General features: G+C 34.4%; 1 long non-coding RNA gene across 1 annotated transcript; it reads right to left on the bottom strand.

Annotated features, from left to right (window-relative positions):
- Positions 1-1,446: 1,446 nt before the first annotated feature.
- LOC107688679 (uncharacterized) lies at positions 1,447-2,161 on the bottom strand. Its single transcript, XR_001634257.1, has 3 exons — positions 2,058-2,161; positions 1,848-1,925; positions 1,447-1,610 (listed from the first exon to the last, which is right to left on the bottom strand). It is a non-coding gene; the product is annotated as an uncharacterized LOC107688679 (long non-coding RNA).
- Positions 2,162-6,168: the final 4,007 nt, after the last annotated feature.

Raw genomic sequence — 6,168 nt, forward strand, 5'->3', positions numbered from 1 at the left:
ACCCCCAATAGACAGATTAAAAATGTTACAAATAATAATAAAAAAAAAACGTTATTAAATGCATTTATAATTGGTCAAAAGCATAGAAAAGTTTGAGTTCAGTTAGATTTTTTTGACTTTGAGACTCTTATGCTCACCAATGCCGTATTTATTTAATCAAAAATACAGTGAAAACAGTCATTTTGTGAAATATTACAATTTAAAGGTTGTCTACTGTAATATATTTAAAAATGTATTCCTGTGATGCAAAGCTGAATTTTCAGCATCATTACTCCAGTCTTCAGTGTCGCATGATCTCAGAAATCATTCTAATGTGCTGATTTGCTCAAGAAACATTTCTTATCAATGTTGAAAACAGTTGTTCTGCAATACAAGATAAAACTGATTTTTTTTTTTTCAGGAATCCTTTGCTCAATAGAAAGTTCAGAAAAACTATTTACTCGAAATGGAAAACTTTTGTAAAATTATGTCTTTGTCACTTTTGATGAAATGTCTTGGTGTATGAAAGTTAATTTATTATTATTTTTAAAGAAAGTGACCCCAAACTTAACAGTAGCATATATATTTTCAATTTTATAAATTCATTTTCTTACAATCATTAAACAATGAGCTGTAATTACTAAGATGCAGGCAATGTCATTCATATTTTTAATTATTTTTTCATTACTTTAAGCAAGCATTAAAATGCCCCTATTATGGGTAATGAAATGTTCCTATTTTGGTTTTGAGAGTCCCCAACAACAGGTTCACATGCATGCAAGGTCAAAAAACACTTTCATTTTCTTATAATATGCATTTATTTTTACCTATTTGCTCAACGACTCCCAAACGATTAATTTTTCCAAACCCCTCCTTTGCTTGACGCTAATCTGCTGTGATTGGTCCGATTGGTCTCATTTTCATTTCATCATGCCTGATAAAGCAGCGTTTGTGAGCGCAGCGCTGCTTTGTGTAGTGTTTCTGGGGAAACCGCTATTTTACGCTCCAAAAGCTGCACCTAGTGGCAAAGAATGAATTTGCATTTTCATTCCGACCAACTTGAAAACTCCAACTAGTGGGCGGGCAATATGCTAATGTTTCATGTTGACTTCAAAATGAAACGGCTTGGGATTCGTTTTAAAAACGTTTCAATGATTCGGAGTCGACTCTTTCTTTTGAGAGACAATAACTTTATACACGGTGCACTTTCAGATTTAAAACTTGCCAGAATATTTTCATTCACTTAGAGCGGTGTTACACACTGCATGAAAGGTAATTTTCAGAAATCCATAATAGGGGCACTTTAAACAAACTCAACTGCAATTTGGATACCTTGTTGAATGTTTATTTTGAAACAGGGAGAAATATTACAATGGAGAGCATTAGACAATAACATTACCTAATGTCACGTATACTAAAATGGTACATTTACATTTGTGTTCATCTGGGCTTTCTCTACCCTACCCAGTGTGTGAAAGCCATGTGTGGTAGGTACTGTAGGTGTGAAATTCTTATTCTATCACCACCTTCATACATTTTTTTTCAGGCTTTTCTGCCCTCCACTGTTATTTTTCATCGGCTCAGGCTGATCCACCACGCCATCTGGATTTATAGTTTTGTCTGTGGAAAAACTGGCAAGAGAAAAGGAGTCAAAAATAGAGCCCTCAGACCTTAAAGCACACAAACCAGCATAGACAACATGTGCTCAGGTAATACATGCTATTATGTAGTTTCACTGGTCGTGACCTCAGCGATTTGTAGTCATCATTGCACATCTTTACTGCGTTAACGTCTTGACATTCACTTTAGTCCATGTTGCTAAACCATTTGCACTAAAGGTGCATTTAAGATAGTTTGAAGTGTCATACCGTACAATCCTCTGTGTTTGTTATTTTCTTGGCGTGCCATTCAAAGTTTCACTTCATCTTGGATTTAATGCTGCAAACCTAAGAGGAAAAAGCACAGCATTAAGCTCATTCACCATTTTATAAGCCAACTGGCATAATATCAGTTCTAATGCATATTCATGAGGCAGAAGGGCTCTTGACACAGTGAGCACTCGTATGCTAATGCAGTACCTGATGGACAGGTAACAGCCGCCTCCTGCATGTTAAATGCATTTTCATTTAATGGGCACCTTGCCTCTGCTCTCAGCTGATGCACGGGCCCCAGTGACAGTGAGCGGCCCATATCCTGTGTCCTGCAGCCAGTATAGGCAGAAAGAGGGGAGCGTCAATTAATCACTTCATTACTCCAGTCAATCAATCATTTGTTTCCCATAATCTAGTCTAAAATGAACATTATAAGGGTCAGTGAAGTAACACTTTCTTTGTCAGGATCAGTTAAGTTAAAGATACATTAATTCATATAAAATGACTTCGATAAACCTATGAGGCTGTTTTCAGGTGACAAAACTATAAAACAAAAAGAATTCCGTTAGACATGATGCATGTCAAGGTCATTAGGTTTATAATTTGTTTCCACTTTTTCTTCATAATCCTTTAGAAATCATTCTAATATGCCCTTTTTTGTGAAAACCATAATAAGTGTTTTATTTAAATGTTAAAAAATAATTGAAAATTAATTTAACAAACTGATTAAAAGTGTTGTAATGTCACAATTTTTTTTTTTTTATAAATGCTGTTTTTTTTTTCCAACTTTCAATACAAAGAATGCTGAAAAAATATATCATGATTTAAAAATAAATGCTGTTTTTTTTTTCCAACTTTCAATACAAAGAATGCTGAAAAAATATATCATGATTTACAAGCAGCAAAAACTGTTTTCAAATGGATAATAATCATTACTGATAATGAAGCACCAACAATAATAATAAACAACTATTGTATGCGTGTATGTGAAGTGTGTATGCTTGTGTATTTTAATTTCTACTTGTCACGTGTTATCACCACAAACCGGTCTAGAAAAACCCACCGTTGGCCTATTCAACACTTTATTTATTTATTTTTTTCATAAAATGTATGTTTACCAAATCTATGTGCATATAGATATTTAGTACATCGAATATTAATTACATTTTGGCTTGAGTTGTACTGCATCAGGATAAAATATCAGCCTTATATTTGTCCCAAATCAGATATTTTATCTTACAACTTCAGTGTTAAAAAGCACAACACGTGCCTGTAACTTAAATCATCATATAATATACATATGAACAAGTCGTTTATGATATTACACCATAATCTACAAGACATGGTGCAGAGCACGTGTTTAGCAGGCCAACACATAGCCTTGTAACGTTACAGCACGGACCACCAAACCTGCTAACATGCTGCAGAACAACTAAAAACTACATTTAAGATCCTTGTTAAAGTTCAGATTACCTGGTATGCCGTCCTGGTAAATCATTGTAATTTGGCCATTGATATAATAAGAGCTGAGTCTCTTCTGCTTCTTCCTGGAGAAAGCGGGCAAATTCCCCCTCCTGTGGTTTAAAAGAGGCAGGAAATGCATCAGTCTCTTCTTCTAAAACGTCTAGGTGGTTCAAGACAAACTGTGAATACTGGCTTACCAAAACTTTGCAATTTACAATCAGTGTTGGGCTCGTTACTCCAAAAATGTAATTTATTACTCGTTACTAGTTACTCCTTTCAAAAGTAATATTATTACTTTAATTATTACTATCTGGCAACAGTAATTAGTTACACTACTAGTTACATTACTTTTCCTTCACGCCCCACAGAAGTTGTAGGCTAATTGTGTATCTTCCCTATAAAATTCTTCTAAAGTGTTACTAACAATATATTTCTGCCTCATCATTTGACCAAAATCTACATTGGATCGCAGTCAGAAGTTATTACAAACACTCAATGGTGACTGATAGTGACTTTTAAGTAAAAGTGTTGTATTAATTGTCATGTGTAGCTAATTAGCTATAATTTCTCTGTTGCCCAAATATGATTATATTTCATGAAGTATTTTATCAAAAGAAATCACATAAGTTCATAAGATTTTTAATTATAGTACTATTATTTATATCGGGATCAGAGGGATGTGGGTGGGCAAGCCATGTAATGCCAGAGTAAAGTAATGCCACAACTTACACATCTGTGTTCAGATCAGCTTTTCTCGTGACAAAATCAGTGTAATGGCAATATTTCCATCCTCTGAATGTAAGCGTTTCCATATTCCAAGCTTTCCTGCTGCACTGGTGACTTCATGTGCCTGTGCGAGTCCTGAAATGTTTGAAAATAAGTCTAGGAATTATTGGATTCTTGAATTTCAAATCAGTAGGGTTTGAGGCATAACTAGCTGTTTTATGGAGGGTAACTGTAGCAGTATTACTGAAATCTTATTAGTAATTAGTTACACTAGTTACTGCAAAAAGTAATATTATTACAGTAACTAGTTACTGCCCAACACTGGTTACAATGAAGTTACATATAAGTCTGACACCTACGAAAACAGCACACAAAATCTGAACAGGCTGAAGCTCTGTGTCAAGTTTGCTGAATCTGACTTAAAGGCTTTAGGAGGAATTGCAGTCAGATGTGTTCACTGGGCATACTGAAAAACCTGATCAGTTAGAAACAGGACCGTTTTGAAGGTATTTGCCAAGTCAGATGAATGCAACATGAAAACGTTAAGCTGAGGATGATCGGGAAAATAAACCAAGTTTGTACAATAATTTTGTCATGCCAGTATTAATTAATTCATTATTTATTTATTTAGCACTTTTCCTCACTGGAATAAAAAATGCATTAATATTTAACAATTTCTGACACATTTAGTGGATCGTCACTGCAGGTTTTACATTATTTTTTTTAAACTACACATTTTATTATGTAAATTCATTCTGTTTTCAAAAGCTATGCAGAAACACCATAACCAGTGTTCACTTCTCTACCTTCTGTTAAACCTCAAAGCAGTAAAATCACATACTTTTCAGTGGTAATACACCTGACATGTTTTAATCACATGACTAGAATCTTGTTTTTGATAAATGTACTCGGAGATTAAACAAATATGCTACAGAAAGAGTTCAGGTGTTTGGTTTTCAGTGTTCGGCAGTGCTGCCTGTAGGCTACTCTTAGTATCAGCAGGTGGCGCTGTTCAACAAGCCATACGATCATTCAACACGACAATACCTCAATGAAAACTGTTCTTAAACCTACAGACAGACCCTCAGCCTCCTGTAATTTCATTAATGTTGATCATCAACCACCCCCGTAATACTGAAACAATTTATAAACTAGGGTAAACACAATCGAGTCTAATGCTGGGAACTGTGCTTAGGGGGCTTTCTGAGCACAGACAGATGATTAATGCTGCTGCTTTTTGTCTAATTAGTGTCAAAATTAACCCATTTGCAACCGATTTTATTTTCCCTCGGGATACAGATAAAGTAAACGGAACCTATTTGTACGAAAAAAATCCCACTTGTTCTTTTTGAAGGCTACTATGAGTGTTATTCAGTGGCTGGTAAAATAACGAGACTCCCCTCGCTGCACACTGTAGCGCGGTGACGTCACGTATGTGTTTACCGCGCATGCGCAAAGTGACGTAAGGTATGTCTATAACACGCATGCGCATTAACGTGGTGACAGCGCATGCGTGTGTAATTTGCATTGCGTGGTGACGTAACACGTCATTAAAACGCATGCGCATACTTAACAGAATACTCTGATAAAATGTATAAGTATTAAAAAAAACGCTAAGGTGAAAAAAAGAAGAAAAAAAACAGTAAAATGTAGTACAGCACATATCTAGGATTTTAATCATGTATCATCTGAGGTAAACTTATACGGAATTACAGTTTATTCTGTAATATCTGTGTAGTATTTTATTTACAATTTATTAACATTCTGTTGCACTATACTTCCCTGTGTATATTTATTGTGTAACATTACTCTACACTTTAATGGCACCTTATATATTTCTTATTTGGATCTTTCCTCTGTCATGGTTCTTGTTTATTTATTTAGTATAATTATAGACATGTTTCTGTTACTTTGGCAATTCTGCATGTGAAATATTTAAGCCAATAAAGTATTTTTAAGTTAAATTGACTACATGCTGTATATTTTCAGTCTGCATTCCATTTTATGCATGGTGCCTCCAAAAACCAAACTGATAACAGTGATCTTTTTTTTTTTATTGCAAAGAACAAAACAGAAAATAAAATTGTATATATATATATATATATATATATATATATATATTAAAACT

This window comes from Sinocyclocheilus anshuiensis, unplaced genomic scaffold (genome assembly GCF_001515605.1).
Source record: "Sinocyclocheilus anshuiensis isolate Anshui unplaced genomic scaffold, SAMN03320099.WGS_v1.1 scaffold834, whole genome shotgun sequence".
Lineage (NCBI taxonomy): Eukaryota > Metazoa > Chordata > Actinopteri > Cypriniformes > Cyprinidae > Sinocyclocheilus > Sinocyclocheilus anshuiensis.